Below are 20,933 nucleotides of genomic sequence, written 5' to 3' on the forward strand. Positions count from 1 at the left end.
AATGGAGACATTCATGTTTACTTGCCTAACTTAATCACCCACACACATTACATGGCTATTGGGCGAACAATGCTTCTTCATTCTGATACTAGTATCTACTTTTGTAACAACCGGGCACTTATGCACTCTCAAACACCAAGGTCTGGATGCCACTGCTATCTCCGCACCCCTTATTGCTGCACCTCTCCAAGTAGACATAGATTTTTTCTTTATAGAACTTTTAATTCACAGATGGACTGCTGCCTTAAAGGAGTTTTTGTCAACCCCTTTAGGATAATATTGGCTATAATGTTACAATTACTGAAAATTCGGAAGGGCCACATAACGTGTCCATAGCGGTGCCTAAAAATCAAATTATTAATGATGGTAAACCTCTGCAGTGAATGCTGCTCAGTGCAGGTGAGATGAAGCTATGAATGTTCATAATGATGGGGTTCAAGTCTGGTTTCCATATGTTGCTTTATTTGCTGTCCCTTCTGGGGGGGTGACCTGGACATTGTCACACTGTTTCCTGCCATGTCATGCATGCTCCAGGTGATCATATGAGGATCTGAGTCACACTATGACCAGGAGCCATTTTTATTGTGTGCACCCAGCAGGGACTGGAAGCAGCAGAGAATGACAGCTAGCCAGTCCCATGCAAGGAGTGGTTTTCTTAAGGAAGTCCAAGTACAAAGTCTCCTATTCTTACAACCCAGTAACTAGATCCCCAAATCCCACACGTTTCTTTCAAACCCTCAATTAATAATGGCACCAGTACCCCAGAATCTGCCCCCCTGCTCTCACAGAGGCTTCTAGTCAGTCCCAGTACCAGTCCTCCTTAAGAGCAACGTTCTGAGGACTCGGCTTGTGGAAGAGTCCATTGTGACCTAGAGGGGGGGGTGAGCATTCTGCATGATAATATTTCACTGTATGGTTCTACTGTATCAGTGGCTACAAATTGTAATAGGGAAAAAAAAGTAAACTCTGTATTATATTATAGCAGAAAATGAATAAACTAATGAATAGATCTGTGGCGAGGAAGCAGAGGTGTCAGCGCCTCCCCCGGCAGCTGCTATTTTTAGCATCAGCTGTTGCAATATAAAGAATGGTGAGCAGAGCTGTGAGCATTGGATTGCAGAGGCTCCACAGCAGCAGCAGCAGCAGCAGCGGCAGCAGGGGCGGCAGCGGCAACAGCAGGAGGGGCTGGGGTGGCACAGAGTCCCTCACCCTGGGGCTGGCAGCACTGGCCCAGCATGAAGTGAGAGCAGCCAGCCAGGGGCCACGTCTGGTGAGTGCAGGGCAGCAGCCCCATGTAACAGGGCACAGATACAATGGGATGGGAGAAAAGAATCTGCAGTGATCTCATCTTTATCAGCATTTAACCCTGTCACTGGCAGATATTATCCTCCCTATTTCTGGGGTGGAGGGGGGGGGGGGGTCTGAGACCACCAGGCCCAGAGTCTGCAGAGAAGTGAAGTGTCTATTACTAAAAAGTAAGTACTTCACTGGGAGCTTTGTAATGCTTCTGCCCAGGCATGCAGGGGTTAACCGCTTCAGACCCTCACTAGATCCCTCCCCCCCCCCCCCCCCAAAGACAAATCCTCTGTAGACCATGGAGTGACCTGACTATGAAAGGGTTAATGTTTAGTTGTTTGATTATTATTTTTTTTGTTTGTTTATTTTAATTCTTTGTTTTCTTTTTCTGCTTAATATAAATGTAAAAACTTCCCATCAAGACTGGAAATCGCTTTTCTATTCTCATGACTCGTCTGAGCTGCTGCGAGCGACGTTTCTTCGACCCGCGACTGGTCCGGGCAGTGATGTTGTAGCCCTGGGACCCGCGCCAGGTCCGGTCAGTGATGTTGCAGCCCTGGGACCCGCGCCAGGTCCGGGCAGTGATGTTGTAGCCCTGGGACCCGCGCCTGGTCCGGGCAGTGATGTTGTAGCCCTGGGACCCGCGCCTGGTCCGGTCAGTGATGTTGCAGCCCTGGGACCCGCGCCAGGTCCGGGCAGTGATGTTGTAGCCCTGGGACCCGCGCCTGGTCCGGGCAGTGATGTTGTAGCCCTGGGACCCGCGCCTGGTCCGGGCAGTGATGTTGTAGCCCTGGGACCCGCGCCTGGTCCGGGCAGTGATGTTGTAGCCCTGGGACCCGCGCCAGGTCCGGGCAGTGATGTCGCCCTGGGACCCGCGCCAGGTCCGGGCAGTGATGTTGCAGCCCTGGGACCCGCGCCTGGTCCGGGCAGTGATGTTGTAGCCCTGGGACCCGCGCCAGGTCCGGGCAGTGATGTTGTCGCCCTGGGACCCGCGCCAGGTCCGGGCAGTGATGTTGCAGCCCTGGGACCCGCGCCTGGTCCGGGCAGTGATGTTGTAGCCCTGGGACCCGCACCTGGTCCGGGCAGTGATGTTGTAGCCCTGGGACCCGCGCCTGGCCCGGGCAGTGATGTTGTAGCCCTGGGACCCGCGCCTGGTCCGGGCAGTGATGTTGTAGCCCTGGGACCCGCACCTGGTCCGGGCAGTGATGTTGCAGCCCTGGGAACCGCGCCTGGTCCGGGCAGTGATGTTGCAGCCCTGGGACCCGCGCCTGGTCCGGGCAGTGATGTTGTAGCCCTGGGACCCGCGCCTGGTCCGGGCAGTGATGTTGTAGCCCTGGGACCCGCGCCTGGTCCGGGCAGTGATGTTGTAGCCCTGGGACCCGCGCCTGGTCCGGGCAGTGATGTTGCAGCCCTGGGACCCGCACCTGGTCCGGGCAGTGATGTTGCAGCCCTGGGACCCGCACCTGGTCCGGGCAGTGATGTTGCAGCCCTGGGACCCGCACCTGGTCCGGGCAGTGATGTTGTAGCCCTGGGACCCGCGCCTGGTCCGGGCAGTGATGTTGTAGCCCTGGGACCCGCGCCAGGTCCGGGCAGTGATGTTGCAGCCCTGGGACCCGCGCCAGGTCCGGGCAGTGATGTTGTAGCCCTGGGACCCGCGCCAGGTCCGGGCAGTGATGTTGCAGCCCTGGGACCCGCGCCAGGTCCGGGCAGTGATGTTGCAGCCCTGGGACCCGCACCTGGTCCGGGCAGTGATGTTGTAGCCCTGGGACCCGCGCCTGGTCCGGGCAGTGATGTTGTAGCCCTGGGACCCGCGCCTGGTCCGGGCAGTGATGTTGTAGCCCTGGGACCCGCGCCAGGTCCGGGCAGTGATGTTGTAGCCCTGGGACCCGCGCCAGGTCCGGGCAGTGATGTTGTAGGTCAGGGACCCGCGCCTGGTCTGGGCAGTGATGTTGTAGCTCAGGGACCCGCGCCAGGTCCGGTCAGTGATGTTGTAGCCCTGGGACCCGCGCCAGGTCCGGGCAGTGATGTTGCAGCCCAGCGACCCGCGCCAGGTCCGGGCAGTGATGTTGCAGCCCTGGGACCTGCGCCTGGTCCGGGCAGTGATGTTGCAGCCCTGGGACCCGCGCCTGGTCCGGGCAGTGATGTTGTAGCCCAGGGACCCGCGCCAGGTCCGGGCAGTGGTGTTGTAGCCCAGGGACCCGCGCCTGGTCCGGTCAGTAATGTTGTAGCCCTGGGACCCGCGCCTGGTCCGGGCAGTGATGTTGTAGCCCAGGGGCCCGCGCCTGGTCCGGGCAGTGATGTTGTAGCCCAGGGGCCCGCGCCTGGTCCGGGCAGTGATGTTGTAGCCCAGGGGCCCGCGCCTGGTCCGGGCAGTGATGTTGTAGCCCTGGGGCCCGCGCCAGGTCCGGGCAGTGATGTTGTAGCCCAGGGGCCCGCGCCTGGTCCGGGCAGTGATGTTGTAGCCCAGGGGCCCGCGCCTGGTCCGGGCAGTGATGTTGTAGCCCAGGGGCCCGCGCCTGGTCCGGGCAGTGATGTTGTAGCCCAGGGGCCCGCGCCTGGTCCGGGCAGTGATGTTGTAGCCCTGGGGCCCGCGCCAGGTCCGGGCAGTGATGTTGTAGCCCTGGGGCCCGCGCCAGGTCCGGGCAGTGATGTTGTAGCCCTGGGACCCGCGCCTGGTCCAGGCAGTGATGTTGTAGCCCAGGGGCCCGCGCCTGGTCCGGGCAGTGATGTTGTAGCCCAGGGGCCCGCTCCTGGTCCAGAGCTATAATGTGCTCACTCACTCTGCCGGTTATAGCATGACGTGACTGTTTTCTGTTAGTCGTGTCAGGTTTCTGTTTGGTTTTGACAGCTGCCCCCACCCTCCACTCCCCCAAATGTAAAAAAAAATAATAAAAAAAAAATCCCAACTTTGCCATAATGAACTTTTGTCGAATAAGGAAAAAGTGTTTGTGGTGAGAGGAATCTGCAGAAACTGTTATTGTGGGTGGAGGGAATGGACGGTTCTTCCTTCACTTTCTCTTTGACCTCCAGGGCCAAGTCCTGTGTAATAAATGTGCACTATAATGTAAAAATTGCAATACAGGGCACCAAATGATCCGGAGTCTGCCCAGTCCTGAATGTCGAATCTAGAAAATCAAGTTACGCAATGTGTTCTAATGAGCAGAGTTAGGAAAACTCATCTGCTTTCTTCCCAAAACAGCGCCACACCTGTCCACTGGTAGTTTGTTGTATTGCAGCTCAGCCCCATTCACTTCAGTGGAATGAAGATGCAAAAGCAGACACAATCCCCGACAGCTGTGGGAAAGCAGCTATACTTTAAAACCATTTTTAGACAAGTCGCACTACCAAAAATCATCTGTGCAACGTGTCTGCGATTTGCTTTCGTGACGCTATTTTACAGCTCTGAGTTTGCTGTAAATAAAACAGAGAAATTACAGACAACTTTGCAGCCGCATGCGACTTGCATTGAAGTCTGTGTGTGACTTGCAACCAGCAATAGAAAGTCTTACACATTTTGAAACATTTGTGAGGTCGCAATGCAACGACAGAGGAGGTCGCTACATGTAACGTTGCAATGACGCACCGTATCGGCATCTCATTGTGACGCAACACTTGTTGTTGCTCTAACCTAAGGCAGCAATCTTCATAAAAATCTGTTCCAGAATCTAGAAATTCACTTATGCTAAGTGCTGTATAAACAGAAATTATGTAACCGAGGGCTTTGGATTACCAAACACACAAAAAAAAAAGATTGATCATGTGACCTTGAAGGGTCCTAAATGTAGGGGTAGAGGGCTGAAGGAAGGGGATCCTGACCCTTCTGTCCTATAAGTGGCTGCTCCAGCAGGGAGGTCTGGTCTTTAGTGCTCCCCCACAATAACATCAAAGTTCCATAACAATTACATCTATATTTTATTATAAAATACCTATATATGCAGAAGAGGTTTGAACCTCTGAGCGCCCCCTGCTGGTTCAGTGCCTGCACAGAGCTTGCCATGGAGATTCCCATTTACTGTAACCTGTAGTTCTCTCTCTAGACAATGTAATCTGTTAGTGTCTATGGATTAAGACTCCCAATAATTCTGCTGGAACTGCAAGGGCTTTTTCACCCATAACGTTTTTGTTGCTCTTATTGTAAAGCATGCAGAAAAAAAACCCAAAAGCAAACAAAAGTAAATGGGATTTCTAAAATCCACCTGTAGTGGGTTGTTAAAAAAATAAAACGCAGTCAGTCAATTCTTTCCGAATTTGTACTTGTTTTTTCCCCAATGAGATCAAAATGGCATCAACTATTATTTTAATTTACGCTGCATTTTACAGACAATAAAAAAAAAAAACTGCATCAAAAAAGCTGTATGTGAACATACCATTACGTTGTTGCTAGCGTTACTTTCCAATACTTTGCCTTCCATCTTATAATCCTAATACAGAGGAAGATGGGGGTCATTGTTATCTGTTTATGCTAAGCTTCAAATTTTATTTTGGGGTTTAAGGCGACAATCACACCTGAAGTTTTCTTGTTTTTGATACGTATTCTGTAAAAAAAAAAGGTAAAATAATTGATTTAAGATTCTGTTAATTTGTATGGGAAGAAAACTGATACATTCACACATTTTTGTATCACTGCAGAATGGGCCCATTTATTCCAGCAGCTCGTATGTCACTAGATGAAGGGACACGGCTTCACCATATGCTGCAGGCGTCGTATGACGGAGATGGCACGCCGTGAAATTTGAGAAATATTCATAACTCTGGCTCCCGTACGTGAATTGTTTCCACTCCAAGAAGGATTGATTTCAGGAGATATTAGGGAATTGCTAGTAATGCACAATCCCAATGTGACATAATGAGTCTCAACACTGGAGTCTAAATTGTAAATCCCACTGTAGCAAATGGACTGTTCACGGCTGCTTTCTTACAAAAACAGTGCCACACCTATCGACAGGTTGTATGTGGTATTACAGGTTAGGGGAGCTTTTCCTCCGGTGAACCTTTACTTGCATCTTAGGGAATTGCTTCATGGCATTTTCCTGTTACACTGAAAACATAATGCCAAGTATGTATATATGTACAGTACAGACCTAAAGTTTGGACACACCTTCTCATTTAAAGATTTTTCTGTATTTTCATGACTATGAAAATTGTACATTCACACTGAAGGCATCAAAACTATGAATTAACACATGTGGAATTATATACTTAACAAAAAAGTGTGAAACAACTGAAAATATGTCTTATATTCTAGGTTCTTCAAAGTAGCCCCCTTTTGCTTTGATGACTGCTTTGCATACTCTTGGCATTCTCTTGATGAGCTTCAAGAGGTAGTCACCGGAAATGGTCTTCCAACAATCTTGAAGGAGTTCCCAGAGATGCTTAGCACTTGTTGGCCCTTTTGCCTTCACTCTGCGGTCCAGCTCACCCCAAACCATCTCGATTGGGTTCAGGTCTGGTGACTGTGGAGGCCAGGTCATCTGGTGTAGCACCCCATCACTCTCCCTCTTGGTCAAATAGCCCTAACACAGCCTGGAGGTGTTTGGGGTCATTGTCCTGTTGAAAAATAAATGATGGTCCAACTAAACGCAAACCGGATGGAATAGCATGCCGCTGCAAGATGCTGTGGTAGCCATGCTGGTTCAGTATGCCTTCAATTTTGAATAAATCCCCAACAGTGTCACCAGCAAAGCACCCCCACACCATCACACCTCCTCCTCCATGCTTCACGGTGGGAACCAGGCATGTAGAGTCCATCCGTTCACCTTTTCTGCGTCGCACAAAGACACGGTGGTTGGAACCAAAGATCTCAAATTTGGACTCATCAGACCAAAGCACAGATTTCCACTGGTCTAATGTCCATTCCTTGTGTTCTTTAGCCCAAACAAGTCTCTTCTGCTTGTTGCCTGTCCTTAGCAGTGGTTTCCTAGCAGCTATTTTACCATGAAGGCCTGCTGCACAAAGTCTCCTCTTAACAGTTGTTGTAGAGATATGTCTGCTGCTAGAACTCTGTGTGGCATTGACCTGGTCTCTAATTTGAGCTGCTGTTAACCTGCGATTTCTGAGGCTGGTGACTCAGATAAACTTATCCTCAGAAGCAGAGGCGACTCTTGGTCTTCCTTTCCTGGGGCGGTCCTCATGTCAGCCAGTTTCTTTGTAGCGCTTGATGGTTTTTGCAACTGCACTTGGGGACACATTCAAAGTTTGCCCAATTTTAGGACTGACTGACCTTCATTTCTTAAAGTAATGATGGCCACTCGTTTTTCTTTACTTAGCTGCTTTTTTCTTGCCATAATACAAATTCTAACAGTCTATTCAGTAGGACTATCAGCTGTGTATCCACCTGACTTCTGCACAACACAACTGATGGTCCCAACCCCATTTATAAGACAAGAAATCCCACTTATTAAACCTGACAGGGCACACCTGTGAAGTGAAAACCATTTCCGGTGACTACCTCTTGAAGCTCATCAAGAGAATGCCAAGAGTGTGCAAAGCAGTCATCAAAGCAAAAGGTGGCTACTGTGAAGACCCTAGAATATAAGACATATTTTCAGTTGTTTCACACTTTTTTGTTAAGTATATAATTCCACATGTGGTAATTCATAGTTTTGATGCCTTCAGTGTGAATGTACAATTTTCATAGTTATGAAAATACAGAAAAATCTTTAAATGAGAAGGTGTGTCCAAACTTTAGGTCTGTACTGTATGTACATATGTATGGGTATGGGGTACATGCTGCCGTAAAAAAATCCTCTAGTCTAATACAGGTCAGATTCCTGTTAGCTCCTCTGTTCTGTTATTTTACTTCTGAGAGGAAGTTCCATTGAGCGCAATAATAATTTTATTAAGTAATTGCACTACATGCAGCATCGGCTGATTCCCCACACGATGTATGGCAGTGATACATTGCAGGTATAAATAGACTAAAGCCGAGTTGACACAATGTGTTTTTGTTTTGTTTGTTTTTTTCTTGTTTTTTTTTTTTGTCACATTTTCTGACAAGTATGTAAAATTGCTTCATTTTTATCATATTTGGAAAATCTCAGCAAAAAAAAAGTATCACAAATGCATTGTGTGTGAACAGGGTCTTAAAAGGAACTTGTCATCTCCCTAAATATTTCTAACCTGCAGATATAGGATTAATCTGCATGTTAGCAGCGTTACAAAGTAGTCCCAGCCAATGCTGAAAGTGCGGCTGCTGGGAGAAAATGATTTTTATTTTCCTCCCGGGAGCCACCTGCTTTCAGCCATGGGGACGTAGCGAGGAGCTTATTCAATGCTCACCGCATTGTGAGCGCGGCTGTCACTTTAACAGTTCGGTGTGCACAGATGTGTTGCAGAGCGATCTGTTAATCAAAGTGCCTGTACGTGCTGACAGTCGCTGCGCACTGTATACTGAGCACTGACTGTAGCCGCTCCGTGCGCACCTCTATGACTGACAGCAGGCGACTCCTGGGAGGAATAAAGTGCATTTCCTCCCTGTAGCCGCACTTTCAGTACAGCGGCTGGACAGTCTTGTGACACTAATGACCTGCAGATAAATAGCATTTGGGGAGGTGACACGTTCCATATAAACAGATTTCACAAATGTAACACTCATGGTCCAAGAATTTAGACTGCGATGTCCGGAGCGTCCCCAGATCTCTAGACCCGAGCTCAGCGGTTTCTTAGACATATATTGGTGTGAGTTCTGGCCAGGAGGCTGCAGCTGCTCCCGCACGGTATTCTAGGTACTGGGACCATGCATGTTGCCTTTGTGAAACTGACCTAATGCTTTACCTACATGTCGCTTCTCACTAAACTAGAATATCATCAAAAAGACAATTTATTTCAGTTCTTCAATACAAAAAGTGAAACTCCTATATTATATAGAGTCATTACACACAGAGGGATCTATTATATAGAGTCATTACACACAGAGGGATCTATTATATAGAGTCATTACACACAGAGGGATCTATTATATAGAGTCATTCCACACAGAGGGATCTATTATATAGAGTCATTACACACAGAGGGATCTATTATATAGAGTCATTACACACAGAGGGATCTATTATATAGAGTCATTACACACAGAGGGATCTATTATATAGAGTCATTACACACAGAGCGATCTATTATATATAGTCATTACACGCAGAGGGATCTATTATATAGAGTCATCACACGCAGAGGGATCTATTATATAGAGTCATCACACGCAGAGGGATCTATTATATAGTCATTACACGCAGAGGGATCTATTATATAGAGTCATTACACACAGAGGGATCTATTATATAGAGTCATTACACACAGGGATCTATTATATAGAGTCATTACACACAGAGGGATCTATTATATAGAGTAACTACACACAGAGGGATCTATTATATAGAGTAACTACACACAGAGGGATCTATTATATAGAGTCATTACACACAGAGCGATCTATTATATAGTCATTACACACAGAGCGATCTATTATATAGAGTCATTACACACAGAGGGATCTATTATATAGAGTCATTACACACAGAGGGATCTATTATATAGAGTCATTGCACACAGAGGGATCTATTATATAGAGTCATTGCACACAGAGGGATCTATTATATAGTCATTACACACAGAGGGATCTATTATATAGAGTCATATAATAGATCCCTCTGTGTGTAATGACTCTATATAATAGATCCCTCTGCGTGTAATGACTCTATATAATAGATCCCTCTGTGTGTAATGACTATATAATAGATCCCTCTGTGTGTAATGACTCTATATAATAGATCCCTCTGTGTGTAATGACTCTATATAATAGATCCCTCTGTGTGTAATGACTCTATATAATAGATCCCTCTGTGTGTAATGACTCTATATAATAGATCCCTCTGTGTGTAATGACTCTATATAATAGATCCCTCTGTGTGTAATGACTCTATATAATAGATCCCTCTGTGTGTAATGACTCTATATAATAGATCCCTCTGTGTGTAATGACTCTATATAATAGATCTCTATGTGTGTAATGACTCTATATAATAGATCCCTCTGTGTATAATGACTCTATATAATAGATCCCTCTGCGTGTAATGACTCTGTATAATAGATCCCTCTGTGTGTAATGACTATATAATAGATCCCTCTGTGTGGAATGACTCTATATAATAGATCCCTCTGTGTGGAATGACTCTATATAATAGATCCCTCTGTGTGGAATGACTCTATATAATAGATCCCTCTGTGTGGAATGACTCTATATAATAGATCCCTCTGCGTGGAATGACTCTATATAATAGATCCCTCTGCGTGGAATGACTCTATATAATAGATCCCTCTGCGTGGAATGACTCTATATAATAGATCCCTCTGCGTGGAATGACTATGTAATAGATCCCTCTGCGTGTAATGACTCTATATAATAGATCCCTCTGTGTGTAATGACTCTATATAATAGATCCCTCTGCGTGTAATGACTCTATATAATAGATCCCTCTGCGTGTAATGACTATGTAATAGATCCCTCTGCGTGTAATGACTCTATATAATAGATCCCTCTGCGTGTAATGACTCTATATAATAGATCCCTCTGCGTGTAATGACTATGTAATAGATCCCTCTGCGTGTAATGACTCTATATAATATAGGAGTTTCACTTTTTGTATTGAAGAACGGAAATAAATTAACTTTTTGGTGATATTCTAATTTAGTGAGAAACACTTGCACTTCACATTTGAGTTCGCCATCAATCTCTGCTTGTCAGTGAATGAGAAGGTTCATAGTTGACCTTATCTCACAGCTGATGGTTCTTTAGAAACCATCAGTCCGGAAAATCGGACGTAACAAACCAAGGAATGCACAAACCTCCACCTGTCCTGATACTTTGCTACAATGTATCAGTTTTATTCCTCATGAAATATACCAGATCCCTGTGGACCCCATTAAAGTCAGCATCCATAAGGGTCTGTCTGGTTGTGGACTGTGCCCCCTGCTCAATGGTTACTATATATCCATTACTTTACACAGTGGGGGATGGAGGGAGAGGAGCATCATCCACCGACACCCCCAGCCTCCTCTTCTGCTCTTCACCATTTCGTTTTTTTTCTGTTTTCCCAGTAATGCTCAGTGAGATCCGGGAGCGGTGATCGGGGTCTCCATGGTGATACCATCATTAGCACACAAGGGGGGATTCCTGGTCTTCTTCTTCCTCAGACAGGATAGAATTGTGAAGCCTGGCCACAGGGCCGGCGTCAGCACCCGGCGTACCCGGGCAAGTGCCGGGGCCCTGGAAAATCAGAGGGGCCCACCGCCCACTCACTGTCGGGGCCCACCGCCCACTCACTGTCGGGGCCCACCGCCCACTCACTGTCGGGGCCCTGGCCGCTTCCTCGGCACCTGTTCAGTGACGCAGGTGCTGCTTGATTGCCGGCACTCCCCCAGACATGGCCGCGCACAGTGTGCTGTGTCTGCTAGTAATGACACGGCAGGGTCGACGGCACTGCACCTTTAATTGTGCTTGTGTCGCCCCTGCCGCGTCATTACTAGCAGACACAGCCGCACAGCGCGCGGCCATGTCTGGCGGGAGTGCCGGCAATCAAGCACCGTCGGAGGACCTGCACAGATGGGGGGGAGCAGCCCGGACCCGACCGCAAGTGGGCCCCTCTGAGGTTCCAGGGCCATGATGTCTGTGACACGCCGGGGGCCCTGCACTGCCCCATACCTGAGGAGCTGCTGGACAGGACACTGGACCGGGGACAGGTGAGTGAGGCTTCCCCAATCCCCATATTAAAAATATTAGTAATGGGTCTGTGTGAGTGCATGTATGTGAATGTCAGTGTGTATGACTGTGTATATATATTTGTCTGTTTTATATATGTTTTTAATAATTTGTGTAAAAATGTGTGTATGTGTACATATCTGTGTACCGTGTGTGCGTGCGCATGTCTGTGTACCATGTCTGCGTACCGTGTGTGCGTGCGCGTGTCTGTGTACCGTGTGTGCGTGCGCATGTCTGCGTACCGTGTGTGCGTGCACGTGTCTGCATATGTGAAGGATGAGGGGGCAGGCTGGGCCCTGTGTACTATATATATATATATATATATATATATATATATATATATATAATATAATCTATTTCTCCGCCGTATCTGTGCATCATGAATCGTGTATGTGTTAAAGGGACCAACTGAGACTCTTTCACCCAGGACCCACAAAAACCTGGAGCCGGCCCTGCCTGGCCAACACCAAGGGCAGATATCCCCCAAATATTCAATATATTGTGTAACATCAGGAGAAACACTCAGCTCCGCAATATAGAAGAAGCGTTATAAGAGGGGCTGTTATCAGTCACATATGGTGTAATGTCTGGAGGTTATATCAGTACTGGAGCGTTATAAGAGGGGCTGTTATCAGTCACATATGGTGTAATGTCTGGAGGTTATATCAGTACTGGAGCGTTATAAGAGGGGCTGATATCAGTCACATATGGTGTAATGTCTGGAGGTTATATCAGTGCTGGAGCGTTATAAGAGGGGCTGATATCAGTCACATATGGTGTAATGTCTGGAGGTTATATCAGTACTGGAGAGTTATAAGAGGCTGATATCAGTCACATATGATGTAATGTCTGGAGGTTATATCAGTACTGGAGCGTTATAAGAGGGGCTGATATCAGTCACATATGGTGTAATGTCTGGAGGTTATATCAGTGCTGGAGCGTTATAAGAGGGGCTGATATCAGTCACATATGGTGTAATGTCTGGAGGTTATATCAGTACTGGAGAGTTATAAGAGGCTGATATCAGTCACATATGATGTAATGTCTGGAGGTTATATCAGTACTGGAGCGTTATAAGAGGGGCTGATATCAGTCACATATGGTGTAATGTCTGGAGGTTATATCAGTACTGGAGAGTTATAAGAGGCTGATATCAGTCACATATGATGTAATGTCTGGAGGTTATATCAGTACTGGAGCGTTATAAGAGGGGCTGATATCAGTCACATATGGTGTAATGTCTGGAGGTTATATCAGTACTGGAGAGTTATAAGAGGCTGATATCAGTCACATATGATGTAATGTCTGGAGGTTATATCAGTGCTGGAGCGTTATAAGAGGGGCTGATATCAGTCACATATGGTGTAATGTCTGGAGGTTATATCAGTACTGGAGAGTTATAAGAGGCTGATATCAGTCACATATGATGTAATGTCTGGAGGTTATATCAGTACTGGAGCGTTATAAGAGGGGCTGATATCAGTCACATATGGTGTAATGTCTGGAGGTTATATCCGTGCTGGAGCGTTATAAGAGGGGCTGATATCAGTCACATATGGTGTAATGTCTGGAGGTTATATCAGTACTGGAGCGTTATAAGAGGGGCTGATATCAGTCACATATGATGTAATGTCTGGAGGTTATATCAGTGCTGAAGCGTTATAAGAGGGGCTGATATCAGTCACATATGATGTAATGTCTGGAGGTTATATCAGTACTGGAGCGTTATAAGAGGCTGATATCAGTCACATATGGTGTAATGTCTGGAGGTTCTATCAGTACTGGAGCGTTATAAGAGGAGCTGATATCAGTCACATATGGTGTAATGTCTGGAGGTTATATCAGTACTGGAGCGTTATAAGAGGGGCTGATATCAGTCACATATGGTGTAATGTCTGGAGGTTATATCAGTACTGGAGCGTTATAAGAGGGGCTGATATCAGTCACATAACCTCCAGACATTACATCATATGTGACTGATATCAGCCCCTCTTATAATGGTCCAGTACTGATATAACCTCCAGACATTACATCATATATCAGTACTGGACCATTATAAGAGGGGCTGATATGAGTCACATATGATGTAATGTCTGGAGGTTATATCAGTACTGGAGCGTTATAAGAGGGGCTGATATCAGTCACATATGATGTAATGTCTGGAGGTTATATCAGTACTGGAGCGTTATAAGAGGCTGATATCTGTCACATATGATGTAATGGCTGGAGGTTATATCAGTACTGGAGCGTTATAAGAGGGGCTGATATCAGTCACATATGATGTAATGTCTGGAGGTTATATCAGTACTGGAGCGTTATAAGAGGCTGATATCAGTCACATATGATGTAATGTCTGGAGGTTATATCAGTACTGGAGCGTTATAAGAGGCTGATATCAGTCACATATGATGTAATGTCTGGAGGTTATATCAGTACTGGAGCGTTATAAGAGGCTGATATCAGTCACATAATGATGTAATGTCTGGAGGTTATATCAGTACTGGAGCGTTAAAAGAGGAGCTGATATCAGTCACATATGATGTAATGTCTGGAGGTTATATCAGTACTGGAGCGTTATAAGAGGAGCTGATATCAGTCATATATGATGTAATGTCTGGGGGTTATATCAGTACTGGAGCATTATAAGAGGTGCTGATATCAGTCACATATGGTGTAATGTCTGGAGGTTATATCAGTACTGGAGCGTTATAAGAGGGGCTGATATCAGTAACATATGGTGTAATGTCTCGAAGTTATATCTGTACTGGAGCGTTATAAGAGGGGCTGATATCAGTCACATATGGTGTAATGTCTCGAAGTTATATCTGTACTGGAGCGTTATAAGAGGGGCTGATATCAGTCACATATGGTGTAATGTCTGGGGGTTATATCAGTACTGGAGCGTTATAAGAGGCTGATATCAGTCACATATGGTGTAGTGTCTGGGGGTTATATCAGTACTGGAGCGTTATAAGAGGCTGATATCAGTCACATATGATGTAATGTCTGGAGGTTACATCACTACTGTAGCGTTATAAGAGGCTGATATCAGTCACATATGATGTAATGTCTGGAGGTTACATCAGTACTGGAGCGTTATAAGAGGCTGATATCAGTCACATATGATGTAATGTCTGGAGGTTATATCAGTACTGGAGCGTTATAAGAGGCTGATATCAGTCACATATGATGTAATGTCTGGAGGTTATATCAGTGCTGGAGCGTTATAAGAGGCTGATATCAGTCACATATGATGTAATGTCTGGAGGTTATATCAGTACTGGAGCGTTATAAGAGGAGCTGATATCAGTCACATATGATGTAATGTCTGGAGGTTATATCAGTACTGGAGCGTTATAAGAGGGGCTGATATCAGTCACATATGATGTAATGTCTGGAGGTTATATCAGTATTGGAGTGTTATAAGAGGCTGATATCAGTCACATATGGTGTAATGTCTGGAGGTTATATCAGTACTGGAGCTTTATAAGAGGGGCTGATATCAGTCACATATGGTGTAATGTCTGGAGGTTATATCAGTACTGGAGCGTTATAAGAGGAGCTGATATCAGTCACATATGATGTAATGTCTGGAGGTTATATCAGTACTGGACCATTATAAGAGGGGCTGATATCAGTCACATATGATGTAATGTCTGGAGGTTATATCAGTACTGGAGCATTATAAGAGGAGCTGATATCAGTCATATATGATGTAATGTCTGGGGGTTATATCAGTACTGGAGCATTATAAGAGGTGCTGATATCAGTCACATATGGTGTAATGTCTGGAGGTTATATCAGTACTGGAACGTTGTAAGAGGCTAATATCAGTCACATATGGTGTAATGTCTGGAGGTTATATCAGTACTGGAGCGTTATAAGAGGGGCTGATATCAGTAACATATGGTGTAATGTCTCGAAGTTATATCTGTACTGGAGCGTTATAAGAGGGGCTGATATCAGTCACATATGGTGTAATGTCTGGGGGTTATATCAGTACTGGAGCGTTAAAAGAGGAGCTGATATCAGTCACATATGATGTAATGTCTGGAGGTTATATCAGTACTGGAGCGTTATAAGAGGCTGATATCAGTCACATATGGTGTAATGTCTGGAGGTTCTATCAGTACTGGAGCGTTATAAGAGGGGCTGATATCAGTCACATATGGTGTAATGTCTGGAGGTTATATCAGTACTGGAGCGTTATAAGAGGAGCTGATATCAGTCACATATGGTGTAATGTCTGGAGGTTATATCAGTACTGGAGCGTTATAAGAGGAGCTGATATCAGTCATATATGATGTAATGTCTGGGGGTTATATCAGTACTGGAGCATTATAAGAGGTGCTGATATCAGTCACATATGGTGTAATGTCTGGAGGTTATATCAGTACTGGAACGTTATAAGAGGCTAATATCAGTCACATATGGTGTAATGTCTGGAGGTTATATCAGTACTGGAGCGTTATCAGAGGGGCCGATATCAGTCACATATGGTGTAATGTCTGGAGGTTATATCAGTACTGGAGCTTTATAAGAGGGGCTGATATCAGTCACATATGGTGTAATGTCTGGAGGTTATATCAGTACTGGAGCGTTATAAGAGGCTGATATCAGTCACATATGATGCAATGTGTAACGGGTCGGGGAGGCGGAACCTCTGAGCTACTATACAAGGGGGCGGTCCTTGTAAGGGAGCGGGTGGCGACCAGGCAGGCAGTCACAGCAGGTGACCGGGACAGTCTCTGGGTGTACGGGCAGGAGGTCACGGCAAGTGACCGGGACAGTCTCTGGATGAACGGGCTGGAGGTCACGGCAAGTGACCGGGGCAGTCTCTGGGTGAACGGGCTGGAGGTCACGGCAAGTGACCGGGGCAGTCTCCAGGTAAAGGGTAGGTACGACCTGTGATGGCTGAACCTCCAGGTAGGCTAGCAAGGCAGATGGAGGATGTGTGCTCCCAGGTGAGCAAGCGAGAGTCTCTGGAATAGCTGGTGGTCACAGCACGTGACGGCGAAGCCTCCAGGTAGGCAAGCAGGCAGGTAGCGGAGAAGCGCTCCCAGGTGAGCGGGCAAGAGTCTCTGGAATAGCTGGTGGTCACAGCACGTGACGGCGGAGCCTCCAGGAAGGCTAGCAGGCAGGTAGCGGAGGAGCGCTCCCAGGTGAGCGGGCAAGCTGGTCCATAGACAGACTGACAGGAGTAGAAAGGCAGACCGTCGGACCTCAGGCTAGCAGGCAGGTAGCAGGAATAACAGGCAGGAAACAGACAGCAAACTGGCAGGACTCTGGCAGGAATCTGGCAGGTAACTGGCAACGGGACCTGAGGGCTGAAGCAGAGTAGTGAACAGTGCAACAACATTGCTCGGGCACCTCCATTTTGGAGGAGGTGCCTTATATATGGTGAAGTCCTCCGGCCATTGGCCGGGGACTCCTTAGGACGGCGCGCGCGGCCCCTTTAAGAGGAAGGGAGAGCGCGCGCCCTAAGCACAGTGGCCGGGAAGGAGCGCGCGCTGCCAGCAGAGCGGGAGGAGGACGCCGGGCACGGAGCAGAGAGGTGAGGGGAACAGCGTCCCTGCCTAGCAGAGGGCAGGGACGCCGGCGCTACAGTACCCCCCCCTTTAGGCCCCCCCTTTTTAGGCCAGACAGAAATTTAGCTAGGATGAGAGGGGCATGGATGTTCTCCCGGGGCTCCCACGTTCTCTCCTCAGGACCAAACCCCTTCCAATCTACTAGAAAAAAGGTCTTTCCTCTTACTCTTTTGGTGGCCAGAATGTTCTCTACCTCAAACTCGTCCTCAGCAGAAACCGGAGCAGGAGGCGTACCTGTAGACTTGGAAAAAGAGTTAAGCACCACGGGTTTGAGGAGAGATACATGGAAGGAGTTAGGGATCCGTAAGTTGGCCGGGAGTTTCAATTTATAGGCCACCGGGTTGATCTGACTGATGACCTCCAGAGGACCGATGAACCGAGGCCCTAACTTGTAAGAAGGTATCTTGAGTCGAACATATTTAGATGAGAGCCAGACTTTATCTCCGGGACGAAATTGTGGAGGATCCAGGCGTTTTTTGTCAGCGTGTCTTTTCATCCGTTCGGACGACTGAAGGAGTGCGGATCGGGTACTCTCCCAAATGGAGGAAAATTTGCCAACGAGAGATTCCGCAGCCGGGTTGTCCACAGAGGTGGAGACAGGAAAAGGAATCCGAGGATGCTGACCAAAGACTACAAAAAACGGGGATTTGGAGGAGGATTCGCTCTCGTGATTGTTATAAGAGAACTCGGCCCATGGTAGGAGATCCACCCAGTCTGAATGATGGGCATTAACGAAGTGCCGGAGGTAACTGGTCAGGTTCTGATTGATCCGCTTCACTTGACCATTGGACTGTGGGTGGTAAGCGGAAGAGAAGTCCAGGGTGACGTCTAGTAGTTTACAAGTGGCTCTCCAGAAGCGTGAGGTGAACTGTACCCCACGATCCGACACGATGTGGAGGGGCAGGCCATGAAGACGGAAGATGTGACGAATAAAGTCTTTAGCTAGCTCGGGTGCAGACGGGAGGCCTGGCAGGGGAACGAAATGAGCCATCTTGGAGAAGCGGTCAGCGACCACCCAAATGACCGTACAACCGGCAGAGACTGGGAGGTCTGTTATAAAGTCCATTGCTATATGCTGCCAGGGGGCAGCAGGTACAGAAAGCGGAAGGAGGCGACCGGCTGGCAGATGTCTCGGAACCTTGTTGCGGGCGCAGGACACACAGGCAGAAACAAAGTCTATTACGTCCTTGTGCAGGGTAGGCCACCAGTAGTGCCGGGTAATAAGCTGGAGGGTCTTCTTCTGACCAGCGTGGCCAGCCAGTTTAGACGAGTGACCCCAGTGAAGGATCTTCTCCCGATCAGGTACTGATACGAACGTCTTTCCGGGAGGGAGACGATTTAGACTCACGGGAGCCACCTGCATTACTCTGGCGGGATCGATGATGTGTTTCGGATCTTCCTCGAGATCAGATACCAGAAAGGATCGAGACAAGGCGTCCGCCTTGACGTTTTTGTCAGCCGGGCGAAAATGAAGAACAAAATCAAAGCGAGCAAAAAACAAGGACCACCGGGCTTGGCGCGGGTTAAGTCTCTGGGCATGCTGGAGATAAGCCAAGTTCTTGTGGTCAGTGTAAATTATTACCGGGTGAAGAGCCCCCTCGAGCAGGTAACGCCACTCCTCCAATGCCAGTTTGATGGCCAATAACTCTCGGTCTCCTATGGAATAATTGCGCTCTGAGGAGGAGAAGAGTTTAGAGAAGAAGCCGCAAGTTACCATCCTCCCGGAAGATGATTTTTGAGTAAGTACTGCTCCGGCTCCAGAGGAGGAGGCGTCAACTTCCAGGAAGAACTGCTTGTTGCCGTCCGGGCGATGCAGCACCGGGGCGGAAGAGAAGGCCTGTTTTAAGGAAAGAAAGGCCTCCTCTGCTTCGGGCGGCCACTCTTTGGGATTAGTACCCTTACGGGTGAGCGCGGAAATTGGGGCAGTCCGGGAAGAGAAGTGTGGTATGAAGAGGCGGTAGTAGTTGGCGAAGCCCAGGAACCGCTGAATGGCCTTCAACCCCTCCGGTCGAGGCCATTTCTCGATGGCAGACAGTTTCTCTGGATCCATTCGTAGGCCGGTCTGAGAAATAATGTAGCCCAAAAACGGAAGCGAGGTCTGCTCAAAGAGGCACTTCTCGTATTTAGCGAAGAGGTGATTCTGCCTGAGCCTGAGCAGGACCTGACGAACGTCCCTCCGGTGAGTCTGGAGATCCGGAGAGAAGACCAAGATGTCGTCCAGATACACCACTACGCAGGAGTAGAGAAGGTCCCGGAAGATGTCATTGACCAACTCTTGAAAGACGGCAGGAGCGTTACAGAGACCAAAGGGCATTACCAGATATTCATAGTGGCCGTCCCGGGTGTTGAATGCCGTCTTCCATTCATCCCCCTGACGGATACGAACCAGGTTGTACGCCCCACGGAGGTCCAGTTTGGTGAAGATTCTAGCCCCTCTCAGACGATCAAATAACTCCGGAATGAGCGGAAGGGGGTACTTATTCTTCACCGTGATTTGGTTAAGGCCTCTATAGTCTATACAGGGACGGAGAGAGCCGTCCTTCTTTTTTACGAAGAAGAAGCCTGCTCCCGCCGGGGAGGTAGATTTCCGGATGAATCCCCTGGCCAGATTCTCCTCAATATATTCGGACATCGACCGGGTCTCAGCAGCGGATAATGGATAAATACGCCCACGGGGAGGAGTAGTACCGGGTAACAGGTCGATAGGGCAGTCGTATGGTCTATGAGGGGGTAGTGTCTCTGCTTCCTTTTTATTAAAGACATCAGCATAAGACCAATAAGGAATCGGAAGTCCAGGTAGATTAGCTGGGGTAGGAGAAGGACGGACGGGATGGACGGGAACCAGACAGGTCTTATGGCAGTCCTGTCCCCAGCGAAGGACTTCTCCGGTCTGCCAGTCAAGCACGGGTGCATGTCTCTGGAGCCAAGGTAGACCTAGCAAGAGGGCGTGAGAGAGTCCAGGCAGAACATGAAAGGAGATACTCTCAGAATGCAGCATTCCCACCTGTAGAGTAATGGATTCGGTGATGAGTTGGATGGGGCGTGGTAAGAGACCCCCATCCACGGCAGCAACAGACAAGGGTACAGCCAGAGGTTTGGTGGGGATGCGGTATTTCTCTACCAGGGACTGTGAAATAAGATTCCCGGCTGCTCCAGAGTCCAGTTGGGCTAGTTCGAAATAACGGTTCTCCCCGCAGACGATTGAAACTGACAGCAGCAGAGATAGAGAGGATTTATTCTTGTCTAGGTCGACCTCTCTGAGCGAACCTAGACACAGGCGTTTCCCGACCTCTCTG

General features: G+C 47.9%; 1 protein-coding gene across 2 annotated transcripts in view; it reads left to right on the forward strand.

Annotated features, from left to right (window-relative positions):
• The first annotated feature begins 1,071 nt into the window (after positions 1 to 1,071).
• MRAS (muscle RAS oncogene homolog) overlaps positions 1,072 to 20,933 on the forward strand; it is a 48,563-nt gene continuing 28,701 nt past the window's right edge. The window contains exons 1-2 of one of the 2 annotated variants that reach the window (XM_073647491.1): positions 1,072 to 1,270; positions 5,926 to 6,056. The gene's annotated coding sequence lies outside the window, so the exon portion shown is untranslated. The remainder of the gene's footprint in view (positions 1,271 to 5,925; positions 6,057 to 20,933) is intronic. The other variant, XM_073647490.1, reaches the window with a different exon arrangement.

This window comes from Phyllobates terribilis, unplaced genomic scaffold, assembly GCF_046119375.1.
Source record: "Phyllobates terribilis strain yellow unplaced genomic scaffold, ASM4611937v1 Scaffold_9__5_contigs__length_417890890, whole genome shotgun sequence".
NCBI classification, from domain to species: domain Eukaryota; kingdom Metazoa; phylum Chordata; class Amphibia; order Anura; family Dendrobatidae; genus Phyllobates; species Phyllobates terribilis.